The following is an 18,558-nucleotide window of genomic DNA, read 5'->3' as shown; positions in this document are numbered from 1 at the left end:
ATAGGATAATGAGTTACTAAAAGAATAGAGAAAACAGGATAAACAAAGGAATATAGGATAATGCTTACTAAAAGAATAGAGAAAACATGATAACCAAAGGAATATAGGATAATGAGTTACTAAAAGAATAGAGAAAACAGGATAAACAAAGGAATATAGGATAATGCTTACTAAAAGAATAGAGAAAACATGATAAACAAAGGAATATAAGATAATGAGTTACTAAAAGAATAGAGAAAACATGATAAACAAAGGAATATAGGATAATGAGTTACTAAAAGAATAGAGAAAACATGATAAACAAAGGAATATAAGATAATGCTTACTAAAAGAATAGAGAAAACAGGATAAACAAAGGAATATAAGATAATGAGTTACTAAAAGAATAGAGAAAACATGATAACCAAAGGAATATAGGATAATGAGTTACTAAAAGAATAGAGAAAACATGATAAACAAAGGAATATAAGATAATGAGTTACTAAAAGAATAGAGAAAACATGATAAACAAAGGAATATAAGATAATGAGTTACTAAAAGAATAGAGAAAACAGGATAAACAAAGGAATATAAGATAATGCTTACTAAAAGAATAGAGAAAACATGATAACCAAAGGAATATAGGATAATGCTTACTAAGAGAATAGAGAAAACATGATAACCAAAGGAATATAAGATAATGAGTTACTAAAAGAATAGAGAAAACATGATAAACAAAGGAATATAAGATAATGCTTACTAAAAGAATAGAGAAAACATGATAAACAAAGGAATATAAGATAATGAGTTACTAAAAGAATAGAGAAAACATGATAAACAAAGGAATATAGGATAATGCTTACTAAAAGAATAGAGAAAACATGATAAACAAAGGAATATAAGATAATGAGTTACTAAAAGAATAGAGAAAACATGATAAACAAAGGAATATAAGATAATGAGTTACTAAAAGAATAGAGAAAACAGGATAAACAAAGGAATATAAGATAATGCTTACTAAAAGAATAGAGAAAACATGATAACCAAAGGAATATAGGATAATGCTTACTAAGAGAATAGAGAAAACATGATAACCAAAGGAATATAAGATAATGAGTTACTAAAAGAATAGAGAAAACATGATAAACAAAGGAATATAAGATAATGCTTACTAAAAGAATAGAGAAAACATGATAAACAAAGGAATATAAGATAATGAGTTACTAAAAGAATTGATAAAACATGATAAACAAAGGAATATAGGATAATGAGTTACTAAAAGAATAGAGAAAACATGATAAACAAAGGAATATAGGATAATGAGTTACTAAAGAATAGAGAAAACAGGATAAACAAAGGAATATAAGATAATGAGTTACTAAAAGAATAGAGAAAACATGATAACCAAAGGAATATAGGATAATGAGTTACTAAAAGAATAGATAAAACATGATAAACAAAGGAATATAGGATAATGAGTTACTAAAAGAATAGAGAAAACATGATAAACAAAGGAATATAGGATAATGAGTTACTAAAAGAATAGAGAAAACAGGATAAACAAAGGAATATAAGATAATGAGTTACTAAAAGAATTGATAAAACATGATAACCAAAGGAATATAAGATAATGAGTTACTAAAAGAATAGAGAAAACATGATAACCAAAGGAATATAAGATAATGCTTACTAAAAGAATAGAGGAAACATGATAACCAAAGGAATATAAGATAATGAGTTACTAAAAGAATAGAGAAAACATGATAACCAAAGGAATATAGGATAATGAGTTACTAAAAGAATAGAGAAAACATGATAAACAAAGGAATATAGGATAATGCTTACTAAAAGAATAGAGAAAACATGATAACCAAAGGAATATAAGATAATGAGTTACTAAAAGAATAGAGAAAACATGATAAACAAAGGAATATAGGATAATGCTTACTAAAAGAATAGAGAAAACATGATCAACAAAGGATTATAGGATAATGAGTTACTAAGAGAATAGAGAAAACAGGATAAACAAAGGAATATAGGATAATGCTTACTAAAAGAATAGAGAAAACAGGATAAACAAAGGAATATAGGATAATGAGTTACTAAAAGAATAGAGAAAACATGATAAACAAAGGAATATAAGATAATGAGTTACTAAAAGAATAGAGAAAACATGATAAACAAAGGAATATAGGATAATGAGTTACTAAAAGAATAGAGAAAACATGATAAACAAAGGAATATAAGATAATGCTTACTAAAAGAATAGAGAAAACAGGATAACCAAAGGAATATAAGATAATGAGTTACTAAAAGAATAGATAAAACATGATAAACAAAGGAATATAGGATAATGAGTTACTAAAAGAATAGAGAAAACAGGATAAACAAAGGAATATAGGATAATGAGTTACTAAAAGAATAGAGAAAACATGATAAACAAAGGAATATAGGATAATGAGTTACTAAAAGAATAGAGAAAACAGGATAAACAAAGGAATATAGGATAATGAGTTACTAAAAGAATAGAGAAAACATGATAACCAAAGGAATATAAGATAATGAGTTACTAAAAGAATAGATAAAACATGATAACCAAAGGAATATAGGATAATGAGTTACTAAAAGAATAGAGAAAACATGATAAACAAAGGAATATAGGATAATGAGTTACTAAAAGAATAGAGAAAACAGGATAAACAAAGGAATATAAGATAATGAGTTACTAAAAGAATAGAGAAAACATGATAAACAAAGGAATATAAGATAATGCTCACTAAAAGAATAGAGAAAACATGATAACCAAAGGAATATAGGATAATGAGTTACTAAAAGAATAGAGAAAACATGATAAACAAAGGAATATAGGATAATGAGTTACTAAAAGAATAGAGAAAACATGATAAACAAAGGAATATAGGATAATGAGTTACTAAAAGAATAGAGAAAACAGGATAAACAAAGGAATATAAGATAATGAGTTACTAAAAGAATAGAGAAAACATGATAAACAAAGGAATATAAGATAATGCTCACTAAAAGAATAGAGAAAACATGATAACCAAAGGAATATAGGATAATGAGTTACTAAAAGAATTGATAAAACATGATAACCAAAGGAATATAGGATAATGAGTTACTAAAAGAATAGAGAAAACATGATAACCAAAGTAATATAGGATAATGAGTTACTAAAAGAATAGAGAAAACATGATAAACAAACAAAGGAATATAAGATAATGCTTACTAAAAGAATAGCGAAAACAGGATAAACAAAGGAATATAGGATAATGAGTTACTAAAAGAATAGAGAAAACAGGATAAACAAAGGAATATAGGATAATGCTTACTAAAAGAATAGAGAAAACATGATAACCAAAGGAATATAAGATAATGCTTACTAAAAGAATAGAGAAAACATGATAACCAAAGGAATATAGGATAATGAGTTACTAAAAGAATAGAGAAAACAGGATAAACAAAGGAATATAGGATAATGCTTACTAAAAGAATAGAGAAAACAGGATAAACAAAGGAATATAGGATAATGAGTTACTAAAAGAATAGAGAAAACAGGATAAACAAAGGAATATAAGATAATGCTTACTAAAAGAATAGAGAAAACATGATAACCAAAGGAATATAAGATAATGAGTTACTAAAAGAATAGAGAAAACATGATAAACAAAGGAATATAGGATAATGAGTTACTAAAAGAATAGAGAAAACAGGATAAACAAAGGAATATAGGATAATGCTTACTAAAAGAATAGAGAAAACATGATAACCAAAGGAATATAGGATAATGAGTTACTAAAAGAATAGAGAAAACAGGATAAACAAAGGAATATAGGATAATGCTTACTAAAAGAATAGAGAAAACATGATAAACAAAGGAATATAAGATAATGAGTTACTAAAAGAATAGAGAAAACAGGATAAACAAAGGAATATAGGATAATGCTTACTAAAAGAATAGAGAAAACAGGATAACCAAAGGAATATAGGATAATGAGTTACTAAAAGAATAGAGAAAACATGATAAACAAAGGAATATAAGATAATGAGTTACTAAAAGAATAGAGAAAACATGATAAACAAAGGAATATAAGATAATGCTTACTAAAAGAATAGAGAAAACAGGATAAACAAAGGAATATAAGATAATGAGTTACTAAAAGAATAGAGAAAACATGATAACCAAAGGAATATAGGATAATGAGTTACTAAAAGAATAGAGAAAACATGATAAACAAAGGAATATAAGATAATGAGTTACTAAAAGAATAGAGAAAACATGATAAACAAAGGAATATAAGATAATGAGTTACTAAAAGAATAGAGAAAACAGGATAAACAAAGGAATATAAGATAATGCTTACTAAAAGAATAGAGAAAACAGGATAACCAAAGGAATATAGGATAATGCTTACTAAAAGAATAGAGAAAACATGATAAACAAAGGAATATAAGATAATGAGTTACTAAAAGAATAGAGAAAACATGATAACCAAAGGAATATAGGATAATGCTTACTAAAAGAATAGAGAAAACAGGATAAACAAAGGAATATAAGATAATGCTTACTAAAAGAATAGAGAAAACAGGATAACCAAAGGAATATAGGATAATGCTTACTAAAAGAATAGAGAAAACATGATAAACAAAGGAATATAAGATAATGAGTTACTAAAAGAATAGAGAAAACATGATAACCAAAGGAATATAGGATAATGAGTTACTAAAAGAATAGAGAAAACAGGATAAACAAAGGAATATAAGATAATGAGTTACTAAAAGAATAGAGAAAACAGGATAAACAAAGGAATATAAGATAATGAGTTACTAAAAGAATAGAGAAAACATGATAACCAAAGGAATATAGGATAATGCTTACTAAAAGAATAGAGAAAACAGGATAAACAAAGGAATATAGGATAATGAGTTACTAAAAGAATAGAGAAAACATGATAACCAAAGGAATATAAGATAATGAGTTACTAAAAGAATAGAGAAAACATGATAACCAAAGGAATATAGGATAATGCTTACTAAGAGAATAGAGAAAACATGATAACCAAAGGAATATAAGAGAATGAGTTACTAAAAGAATAGAGAAAACATGATAAACAAAGGAATATAAGATAATGCTTACTAAAAGAATAGAGAAAACAGGATAACCAAAGGAATATAGGATAATGCTTACTAAGAGAATAGAGAAAACATGATAACCAAAGGAATATAAGATAATGAGTTACTAAAAGAATAGAGAAAACATGATAAACAAAGGAATATAAGATAATGCTTACTAAAAGAATAGGGAAAACAGGATAAACAAAGGAATATAGGATAATGAGTTACTAAAAGAATAGAGAAAACAGGATAAACAAAGGAATATAGGATAATGCTTACTAAGAGAATAGAGAAAACATGATAACCAAAGGAATATAAGATAATGAGTTACTAAAAGAATAGAGAAAACATGATAAACAAAGGAATATAGGATAATGAGTTACTAAAAGAATGGAGAAAACATGATAAACAAAGGAATATAGGATAATGAGTTACTAAAAGAATAGAGAAAACATGATAAACAAAGGAATATAGGATAATGAGTTACTAAAGAATAGAGAAAACAGGATAAACAAAGGAATATAAGATAATGAGTTACTAAAAGAATAGAGAAAACATGATAACCAAAGGAATATAGGATAATGAGTTACTAAAAGAATAGATAAAACATGATAAACAAAGGAATATAGGATAATGAGTTACTAAAAGAATAGAGAAAAACATGATAAACAAAGGAATATAGGATAATGAGTTACTAAAAGAATAGAGAAAACAGGATAACCAAAGGAATATAAGATAATGAGTTACTAAAAGAATAGAGAAAACAGGATAACCAAAGGAATATAGGATAATGCTTACTAAGAGAATAGAGAAAACATGATAACCAAAGGAATATAAGATAATGCTTACTAAAAGAATAGAGAAAACATGATAACCAAAGGAATATAAGATAATGAGTTACTAAAAGAATAGAGAAAACATGATAAACAAAGGAATATAAGATAATGCTTACTAAAAGAATAGGGAAAACAGGATAAACAAAGGAATATAGGATAATGAGTTACTAAAAGAATAGAGAAAACATGATAAACAAAAGAATATAGGATAATGCTTACTAAGAGAATAGAGAAAACATGATAACCAAAGGAATATAAGATAATGAGTTACTAAAAGAATAGAGAAAACATGATAAACAAAGGAATATAGGATAATGAGTTACTAAAAGAATGGAGAAAACATGATAAACAAAGGAATATAGGATAATGAGTTACTAAAAGAATAGAGAAAACATGATAAACAAAGGAATATAGGATAATGAGTTACTAAAGAATAGAGAAAACAGGATAAACAAAGGAATATAAGATATTGAGTTACTAAAAGAATAGAGAAAACATGATAACCAAAGGAATATAGGATAATGAGTTACTAAAAGAATAGATAAAACATGATAAACAAAGGAATATAGGATAATGAGTTACTAAAAGAATAGAGAAAACATGATAAACAAAGGAATATAGGATAATGAGTTACTAAAAGAATAGAGAAAACAGGATAAACAAAGGAATATAAGATAATGAGTTACTAAAAGAATAGAGAAAACAGGATAACCAAAGGAATATAAGATAATGCTTACTAAAAGAATAGAGGAAACATGATAACCAAAGGAATATAAGATAATGAGTTACTAAAAGAATAGAGAAAACATGATAAACAAAGGAATATAGGATAATGAGTTACTAAAAGAATAGAGAAAACATGATAAACAAAGGAATATAAGATAATGAGTTACTAAAAGAATAGAGAAAACATGATAAACAAAGGAATATAGGATAATGAGTTACTAAAAGAATAGAGAAAACATGATAAACAAAGGAATATAAGATAATGCTTACTAAAAGAATAGAGAAAACAGGATAAACAAAGGAATATAGGATAATGAGTTACTAAAAGAATAGAGAAAACATGATAAACAAAGGAATATAAGATAATGAGTTACTAAAAGAATTGAGAAAACATGATAAACAAAGGAATATAAGATAATGCTTACTAAAAGAATAGAGAAAACATGATAAACAAAGGAATATAAGATAATGATTTGCTAAAAGAATAGAGAAAACAGGATATACAAAGGAATATAAGATAATGAGTTACTAAAAGAATAGAGAAAACAGGATAAACAAAGGAATATAGGATAATGCTTACTAAAAGAATAGAGAAAACATGATCAACAAAGGATTATAGGATAATGAGTTACTAAGAGAATAGAGAAAACAGGATAAACAAAGGAATATAGGATAATGCTTACTAAAAGAATAGAGAAAACATGATAACCAAAGGAATATAGGATAATGAGTTACTAAAAGAATTGATAAAACATGATAACCAAAGGAATATAGGATAATGCTTACTAAAAGAATAGAGAAAACAGGATAAACAAAGGAATATAGGATAATGCTTACTAAAAGAATAGAGAAAACATGATCAACAAAGGATTATAGGATAATGAGTTACTAAAAGAATAGGGAAAACAGGATAAACAAAGGAATACAGGATAATGCTTACTAAAAGAATAGAGAAAACAGGATAACCAAAGGAATATAAGATAATGAGTTACTAAAAGAATAGAGAAAACATGATAAACAAAGGAATATAAGATAATGAGTTACTAAAAGAATAGAGAAAACAGGATAAACAAAGGAATATAGGATAATGAGTTACTAAAAGAATAGAGAAAACATGATAACCAAAGGAATATAGGATAATGAGTTACTAAAAGAATAGAGAAAACATGATAACCAAAGGAATATAAGATAATGAGTTACTAAAAGAATAGAGAAAACATGATAAACAAAGGAATATAGGATAATGCTTACTAAAAGAATAGAGAAAACATGATAAACAAAGGAATATAGGATAATGAGTTACTAAAAGAATAGAGAAAACATGATAACCAAAGGAATATAGGATAATGAGTTACTAAAAGAATAGAGAAAACAGGATAACCAAAGGAATATAGGATAATGAGTTACTAAAAGAATAGAGAAAACATGATAAACAAAGGAATATAAGATAATGAGTTACTAAAAGAATAGAGAAAACATGATAACCAAAGGAATATAAGATAATGCTTACTAAAAGAATAGAGAAAACAGGATAACCAAAGGAATATAGGATAATGAGTTACTAAAAGAATAGAGAAAACATGATAAACAAAGGAATATAGGATAATGAGTTACTAAAAGAATAGAGAAAACAGGATAAACAAAGGAATATAGGATAATGAGTTACTAAAAGAATAGAGGAAACAGGATAAACAAAGGAATATAAGATAATGAGTTACTAAAAGAATAGAGAAAACAGGATAAACAAAGGAATATAAGATAATGAGTTACTAAAAGAATAGAGAAAACAGGATAAACAAAGGAATATAAGATAATGAGTTACTAAAAGAATAGAGAAAACATGATAACCAAAGGAATATAAGATAATGCTTACTAAAAGAATAGAGAAAACAGGATAACCAAAGGAATATAGGATAATGAGTTCTCAAAGAATAGAGAAAACAGGATAAACAAAGGAATATAGGATAATGAGTTACTAAAAGAATAGAGGAAACAGGATAAACAAAGGAATATAAGATAATGAGTTACTAAAAGAATAGAGAAAACATGATAAACAAAGGAATATAAGATAATGAGTTACTAAAAGAATTGATAAAACATGATAACCAAAGGAATATAAGATAATGCTTACTAAAAGAATAGAGAAAACATGATAACCAAAGGAATATAGGATAATGCTTACTAAAAGAATAGAGAAAACATGATAAACAAAGGAATATAGGATAATGAGTTACTAAAAGAATAGAGAAAACATGATAACCAAAGGAATATAAGATAATGAGTTACTAAAAGAATAGAGAAAACATGATAAACAAAGGAATATAAGATAATGAGTTACTAAAAGAATAGAGAAAACAGGATAAACAAAGGAATATAAGATAATGCTTACTAAAAGAATAGAGAAAACAGGATAAACAAAGGAATATAGGATAATGCTTACTAAAAGAATAGAGAAAACAGGATAACCAAAGGAATATAAGATAATGCTTACTAAAAGAATAGAGAAAACAGGATAAACAAAGGAATATAAGATAATGAGTTACTAAAAGAATAGAGAAAACAGGATAAACAAAGGAATATAAGATAATGAGTTACTAAAAGAATAGAGAAAACAGGATAAACAAAGGAATATAAGATAATGCTTACTAAAAGAATAGAGAAAACAGGATAAACAAAGGAATATAGGATAATGAGTTACTAAAAGAATAGAGAAAACAGGATAAACAAAGGAATATAGGATAATGCTTACTAAAAGAATAGAGAAAACAGGATAACCAAAGGAATATAAGATAATGCTTACTAAAAGAATAGAGAAAACAGGATAAACAAAGGAATATAAGATAATGAGTTACTAAAAGAATAGAGAAAACAGGATAAACAAAGGAATATAAGATAATGAGTTACTAAAAGAATAGAGAAAACATGATAAACAAAGGAATATAAGATAATGAGTTACTAAAAGAATAGAGAAAACATGATAAACAAAGGAATATAAGATAATGAGTTACTAAAAGAATAGAGAAAACATGATAAACAAAGGAATATAAGATAATGAGTTACTAAAAGAATAGAGAAAACATGATAAACAAAGGAATATAAGATAATGCTTACTAAAAGAATAGAGAAAACATGATAAACAAAGGAATATAAGATAATGAGTTACTAAAAGAATAGAGAAAACATGATAAACAAAGGAATATAAGATAATGCTTACTAAAAGAATAGAGAAAACATGATAAACAAAGGAATATAGGATAATGAGTTACTAAAAGAATAGAGAAAACATGATAACCAAAGGAATATAGGATAATGCTTACTAAAAGAATAGAGAAAACATGATAAACAAAGGAATATAAGATAATGAGTTACTAAAAGAATAGAGAAAACATGATAAACAAAGGAATATAAGATAATGCTTACTAAAAGAATAGAGAAAACAGGATAACCAAAGGAATATAGGATAATGAGTTACTAAAAGAATAGAGAAAACATGATAACCAAAGGAATATAAGATAATGCTTACTAAAAGAATAGAGAAAACATGATAAACAAAGGAATATAAGATAATGAGTTACTAAAAGAATAGAGAAAACATGATAACCAAAGGAATATAAGATAATGCTTACTAAAAGAATAGAGAAAACAGGATAACCAAAGGAATATAGGATAATGAGTTACTAAAAGAATAGAGAAAACAGGATAAACAAAGGAATATAGGATAATGAGTTACTAAAAGAATAGAGGAAACAGGATAAACAAAGGAATATAAGATAATGAGTTACTAAAAGAATAGAGAAAACATGATAAACAAAGGAATATAAGATAATGAGTTACTAAAAGAATTGATAAAACATGATAACCAAAGGAATATAAGATAATGCTTACTAAAAGAATAGAGAAAACATGATAACCAAAGGAATATAGGATAATGCTTACTAAAAGAATAGAGAAAACATGATAACCAAAGGAATATAGGATAATGCTTACTAAAAGAATAGAGAAAACAGGATAAACAAAGGAATATAAGATAATGCTTACTAAAAGAATTGAGAAAACATGATAAACAAAGGAATATAGGATAATGAGTTACTAAAAGAATAGAGAAAACATGATAACCAAAGGAATATAAGATAATGAGTTACTAAAAGAATAGAGAAAACATGATAAACAAAGGAATATAGGATAATGAGTTACTAAAAGAATAGAGAAAACATGATAAACAAAGGAATATAAGATAATGAGTTACTAAAAGAATAGAGAAAACAGGATAAACAAAGGAATATAAGATAATGCTTACTAAAAGAATAGAGAAAACATGATAAACAAAGGAATATAGGATAATGAGTTACTAAAAGAATAGAGAAAACATGATAAACAAAGGAATATAGGATAATGAGTTACTAAAAGAATAGAGAAAACATGATAAACAAAGGAATATAAGATAATGAGTTACTAAAAGAATAGAGAAAACATGATAAACAAAGGAATATAAGATAATGCTTACTAAAAGAATAGAGAAAACATGATAACCAAAGGAATATAGGATAATGAGTTACTAAAAGAATAGAGAAAACATGATAAACAAAGGAATATAGGATAATGAGTTACTAAAAGAATAGAGAAAACATGATAAACAAAGGAATATAAGATAATGAGTTACTAAAAGAATAGAGAAAACATGATAAACAAAGGAATATAGGATAATGAGTTACTAAAAGAATAGAGAAAACATGATAAACAAAGGAATATAAGATAATGAGTTACTAAAAGAATAGAGAAAACATGATAAACAAAGGAATATAAGATAATGAGTTACTAAAAGAATAGAGAAAACATAATAACCAAAGGAATATAGGATAATGAGTTACTAAAAGAATAGAGAAAACATGATAAACAAAGGAATATAAGATAATGAGTTACTAAAAGAATAGAGAAAACATAATAACCAAAGGAATATAGGATAATGAGTTACTAAAAGAATAGAGAAAACATGATAAACAAAGGAATATAGGATAATGAGTTACTAAAAGAATAGAGAAAACATGATAAACAAAGGAATATAAGATAATGAGTTACTAAAAGAATAGAGAAAACAGGATAAACAAAGGAATATAAGATAATGCTTACTAAAAGAATAGAGAAAACATGATAAACAAAGGAATATAGGATAATGAGTTACTAAAAGAATAGAGAAAACATGATAACCAAAGGAATATAAGATAATGAGTTACTAAAAGAATAGAGAAAACATGATAAACAAAGGAATATAGGATAATGAGTTACTAAAAGAATAGAGAAAACATGATAAACAAAGGAATATAAGATAATGAGTTACTAAAAGAATAGAGAAAACATGATAAACAAAGGAATATAAGATAATGCTTACTAAAAGAATAGAGAAAACATGATAACCAAAGGAATATAGGATAATGAGTTACTAAAAGAATAGAGAAAACATGATAAACAAAGGAATATAGGATAATGAGTTACTAAAAGAATAGAGAAAACATGATAAACAAAGGAATATAAGATAATGAGTTACTAAAAGAATAGAGAAAACAGGATAAACAAAGGAATATAAGATAATGAGTTACTAAAAGAATAGAGAAAACAGGATAAACAAAGGAATATAAGATAATGCTTACTAAAAGAATAGAGAAAACATGATAAACAAAGGAATATAGGATAATGAGTTACTAAAAGAATAGAGAAAACATGATAACCAAAGGAATATAAGATAATGAGTTACTAAAAGAATAGAGAAAACATGATAAACAAAGGAATATAGGATAATGAGTTACTAAAAGAATAGAGAAAACAGGATAAACAAAGGAATATAAGATAATGAGTTACTAAAAGAATAGAGAAAACAGGATAACCAAAGGAATATAAGATAATGAGTTACTAAAAGAATAGAGAAAACAGAACAAACAAAGGAATATAAGATAATGCTTACTAAAAGAATAGAGAAAACATGATAACCAAAGGAATATAGGATAATGAGTTACTAAAAGAATAGAGAAAACAGGATAAACAAAGGAATATAAGATAATGCTTACTAAAAGAATAGAGAAAACATGATAAACAAAGGAATATAAGATAATGCTTACTAAAAGAATAGAGAAAACATGATAAACAAAGGAATATAAGATAATGAGTTACTAAAAGAATAGAGAAAACAGGATAAACAAAGGAATATAAGATAATGCTTACTAAAAGAATAGAGAAAACAGGATAAACAAAGGAATATAAGATAATGAGTTACTAAAAGAATAGAGAAAACAGGATAAACAAAGGAATATAAGATAATGCTTACTAAAAGAATAGAGAAAACATGATAAACAAAGGAATATAGGATAATGAGTTACTAAAAGAATAGAGAAAACATGATAAACAAAGGAATATAAGATAATGCTTACTAAAAGAATAGAGAAAACAGGATAAACAAAGGAATATAAGATAATGAGTTACTAAAAGAATAGAGAAAACATGATAAACAAAGGAATATAGGATAATGAGTTACTAAAAGAATAGAGAAAACATGATAAACAAAGGAATATAGGATAATGAGTTACTAAAAGAATAGAGAAAACAGGATAAACAAAGGAATATAAGATAATGCTTACTAAGAGAATAGAGGAAACATGATAACCAAAGGAATATAGGATAATGCTTACTAAAAGAATAGAGAAAACAGGATAAACAAAGGAATATAGGATAATGCTTACTAAAAGAATAGAGAAAACAGGATAAACAAAGGAATATAGGATAATGAGTTACTAAAAGAATAGAGAAAACATGATAAACAAAGGAATATAAGATAATGAGTTACTAAAAGAATAGAGAAAACATGATAACCAAAGGAATATAAGATAATGCTTACTAAAAGAATAGAAAAAATTGATAACCAAAGGAATATAAGATAATGCTTACTAAAAGAATAGAGAAAACATGATAAACAAAGGAATATAAGATAATGAGTTACTAAAAGAATAGAGAAAACATGATAAACAAAGGAATATAAGATAATGAGTTACTAAAAGAATAGAGAAAACATGATAACCAAAGGAATATAGGATAATGAGTTACTAAAAGAATAGAGAAAACATTATAACCAAAGGAATATAAGATAATGAGTTACTAAAAGAATAGAGAAAACATGATAACCAAAGGAATATAGGATAATGAGTTACTAAAAGAATAGAGAAAACATGATAAACAAAGGAATATAGGATAATGAGTTACTAAAAGAATAGAGAAAACATGATAAACAAAGGAATATAAGATAATGAGTTACTAAAAGAATAGAGAAAACAGGATAAACAAAGGAATATAAGATAATGCTTACTAAAAGAATAGAGAAAACATGATAAACAAAGGAATATAGGATAATGAGTTACTAAAAGAATAGAGAAAACATGATAACCAAAGGAATATAAGATAATGAGTTACTAAAAGAATAGAGAAAACATGATAAACAAAGGAATATAGGATAATGAGTTACTAAAAGAATAGAGAAAACAGGATAAACAAAGGAATATAAGATAATGAGTTACTAAAAGAATAGAAAAAACAGGATAACCAAAGGAATATAAGATAATGAGTTACTAAAAGAATAGAGAAAACAGAATAAACAAAGGAATATAAGATAATGCTTACTAAAAGAATAGAGAAAACATGATAACCAAAGGAATATAGGATAATGAGTTACTAAAAGAATAGAGAAAACAGGATAAACAAAGGAATATAAGATAATGCTTACTAAAAGAATAGAGAAAACATGATAAACAAAGGAATATAAGATAATGCTTACTAAAAGAATAGAGAAAACATGATAAACAAAGGAATATAAGATAATGAGTTACTAAAAGAATAGAGAAAACAGGATAAACAAAGGAATATAAGATAATGCTTACTAAAAGAATAGAGAAAACAGGATAAACAAAGGAATATAAGATAATGAGTTACTAAAAGAATAGAGAAAACAGGATAAACAAAGGAATATAAGATAATGCTTACTAAAAGAATAGAGAAAACATGATAAACAAAGGAATATAGGATAATGAGTTACTAAAAGAATAGAGAAAACATGATAAACAAAGGAATATAAGATAATGCTTACTAAAAGAATAGAGAAAACAGGATAAACAAAGGAATATAAGATAATGAGTTACTAAAAGAATAGAGAAAACATGATAAACAAAGGAATATAAGATAATGAGTTACTAAAAGAATAGAGAAAACAGGATAAACAAAGGAATATAAGATAATGCTTACTAAAAGAATAGAGAAAACAGGATAAACAAAGGAATATAAGATAATGAGTTACTAAAAGAATAGAGAAAACAGGATAAACAAAGGAATATAAGATAATGCTTACTAAAAGAATAGAGAAAACATGATAAACAAAGGAATATAGGATAATGAGTTACTAAAAGAATAGAGAAAACATGATAAACAAAGGAATATAAGATAATGCTTACTAAAAGAATAGAGAAAACAGGATAACCAAAGGAATATAGGATAATGAGTTACTAAAAGAATAGAGAAAACATGATAAACAAAGGAATATAGGATAATGCTTACTAAAAGAATAGAGAAAACAGGATAAACAAAGGAATATAGGATAATGAGTTACTAAAAGAATAGAGAAAACAGGATAAACAAAGGAATATAGGATAATGAGTTACTAAAAGAATAGAGAAAACATGATAAACAAAGGAATATAAGATAATGCTTACTAAGAGAATAGAGAAAACAGGATAAACAAAGGAATATAGAATAATGCTTACTAAAAGAATAGAGAAAACATGATAAACAAAGGAATATAAGATAATGCTTACTAAAAGAATAGAGAAAACAGGATAAACAAAGGAATATAGGATAATGAGTTACTAAAAGAATAGAGAAAACAGGATAAACAAAGGAATATAAGATAATGAGTTACTAAAAGAATAGAGAAAACATGATAAACAAAGGAATATAAGATAATGCTTACTAAAAGAATAGAGAAAACATGATAAACAAAGGAATATAAGATAATGAGTTACTAAAAGAATAGAGAAAACAGGATAAACAAAGGAATATAAGATAATGCTTACTAAAAGAATAGAGAAAACATGATAACCAAAGGAATATAGGATAATGAGTTACTAAAAGAATAGAGAAAACATGATAAACAAAGGAATATAAGATAATGCTTACTAAAAGAATAGAGAAAACATGATCAACAAAGGAATATAAGATAATGCTTACTAAAAGAATAGAGAAAACAGGATAAACAAAGGAATATAGGATAATGCTTACTAAGAGAATAGAGAAAACAGGATAAACAAAGGAATATAGAATAATGCTTACTAAAAGAATAGAGAAAACATGATAAACAAAGGAATATAGGATAATGCTTACTAAAAGAATAGAGAAAACAGGATAAACAAAGGAATATAGGATAATGCTTACTAAGAGAATAGAGAAAACAGGATAAACAAAGGAATATAGGATAATGAGTTACTAAAAGAATAGAGAAAACAGGATAAACAAAGGAATATAGGATAATGAGTTACTAAAAGAATAGAGAAAACAGGATAAACAAAGGAATATAAGATAATGCTTACTAAAAGAATAGAGAAAACAGGATAACCAAAGGAATATAGGATAATGCTTACTAAAAGAATAGAGAAAACATGATAAACAAAGGAATATAGGATAATGAGTTACTAAAAGAATAGAGAAAACATGATAAACAAAGGAATATAGGATAATGCTTACTAAAAGAATAGAGAAAACATGATAAACAAAGGAATATAGGATAATGAGTTACTAAAAGAATAGAGAAAACAGGATAAACAAAGGAATATAAGATAATGAGTTACTAAAAGAATAGAGAAAACAGGATAAACAAAGGAATATAGGATAATGAGTTACTAAAAGAATAGAGAAAACATGATAACCAAAGGAATATAGGATAATGAGTTACTAAAAGAATAGAGAAAACAGGATAAACAAAGGAATATAAGATAATGCTTACTAAAAGAATAGAGAAAACAGGATAAACAAAGGAATATAGGATAATGAGTTACTAAGAGAATAGAGAAAACAGGATAAACAAAGGAATATAAGATAATGCTTACTAAAAGAATAGAGAAAACAGGATAACCAAAGGAATATAGGATAATGAGTTACTAAGAGAATAGAGAAAACAGGATAAACAAAGGAATATAAGATAATGAGTTACTAAGAGAATAGAGAAAACAGGATAAACAAAGGAATATAAGATAATGAGTTACTAAAAGAATAGAGAAAACATGATAAACAAAGGAATATAGGATAATGAGTTACTAAGAGAATAGAGAAAACAGGATAAACAAAGGAATATAAGATAATGAGTTACTAAAAGAATAGAGAAAACATGATAACCAAAGGAATATATCCAATAGGATAATTAGTTGCTGAAGGAATAGAAAGAACAGGATAAACAAAGGAATATAGGATAATGAATTGCTGAAGGAATATAGAGAACAGGATAAACAAAGGAATATAAGAGGTTCTATTTGGTTTTATCAGCTCTTCGATGTTTGTATTAGCATTTCAAATATTTAAGCCTCGATCATCGCAGAATAGTCTTAATTGTAAACTCAATATGACAGGGCAGATGATATCCTACTGCTGAGAAATTGAAAGCTGACAATAAGAAAGCTGAAATAACAACTTTTGTCATAGATTCTAGTTTGAAGTCGTCCATCTGCGTCAATATCAAGGAAAAGATCAAGATATGAAATAAGGCGACAGTAGTTTACCAATGTTCCAATCTTGTATATCGAATAAGAAGACAAATCAAGATAACAAACAAAAACCGAGGAAATCGCACGAATTCTAACAGGAGCGAGGCCTGGTAAGTCAACAGGTTAAACGTCTCCTGCTATGCATGCACCACCCGCCATCAGGTAATCAGACAACTATACTGGTATTTAAAGATCTAAGACCGCGAAACATGTCGATATTGAGTTGAGATACTGACACATCCTATATTGTCAACCATTCCGTGAGATGACCGTATAACTTATGTATTGTAGATTTCACTCGTTCTTCCTCATACCTCTGGTTTAGCAGTATTGTGTAAAGAGCACACCTCTGTTGAGAAGTCCGTATATTTAAGACATTTTGTTTTCAATACAGACCCGTTCTTCTTAATTTTAGACTATCCAGCTGACCTTGTCGTTGTTACAGTTACAGGACTTCCATATATGGCTTTCTAGTAGAGTGCAACTATAAGGACAACCTACAACCCTTGTTTACTTTATAGACTGTAATATATGACGTTGTCGTCATGTTATCAACAAATCTTGAAGTTTGGATTCAACAATAGAACCGTTAACCAACTTCTTGTGCACTACTTGTCTTATACAAATCTACCGCTCAGCCTACCCCCGAGTTTAAATATCCAAAACGTTGCTTTCTGTTATCGTATAACGATTGGAAAAACATGAATAAAGGATTTATAGGTGTTTTAATTTTCAACCCAATAAGTCGGTTGACGAAGAGATGTGGTCATTTGGTAGTGAGCAAGCACAAGTTCCGGAATCGCAGCTATACACCGTATTTGGAAAATAGCAGGCATGTGCGCACTCTTCGTCTTCCATGGTGTAGCATGCTACAATATAAGATAGTGATTATTAACATGATTAATATTTGTTTTAGATCATGAAAGTAGAAAGCGTAAAATAAATACAATTCAATTGGTTATCGGATGGTCTTACCCTCGATGTATAACTTCAAAGGTCTTATGGTTTTTGTAATTTATATCATTGCATAGCAAATTGTACACTGCTATTGTATAAAGCCATTTTATTGATTATGACTAATTAATGAATGTTGGTATGAGTAA

Source organism: Mytilus californianus, unplaced genomic scaffold (assembly GCF_021869535.1).
Source record: "Mytilus californianus isolate M0D057914Y unplaced genomic scaffold, xbMytCali1.0.p SCAF_28, whole genome shotgun sequence".
NCBI lineage: Eukaryota > Metazoa > Mollusca > Bivalvia > Mytilida > Mytilidae > Mytilus > Mytilus californianus.
The sequence above is the reverse complement of the archived record's forward strand: the minus strand, read 5'-3'. Positions refer to the sequence as shown.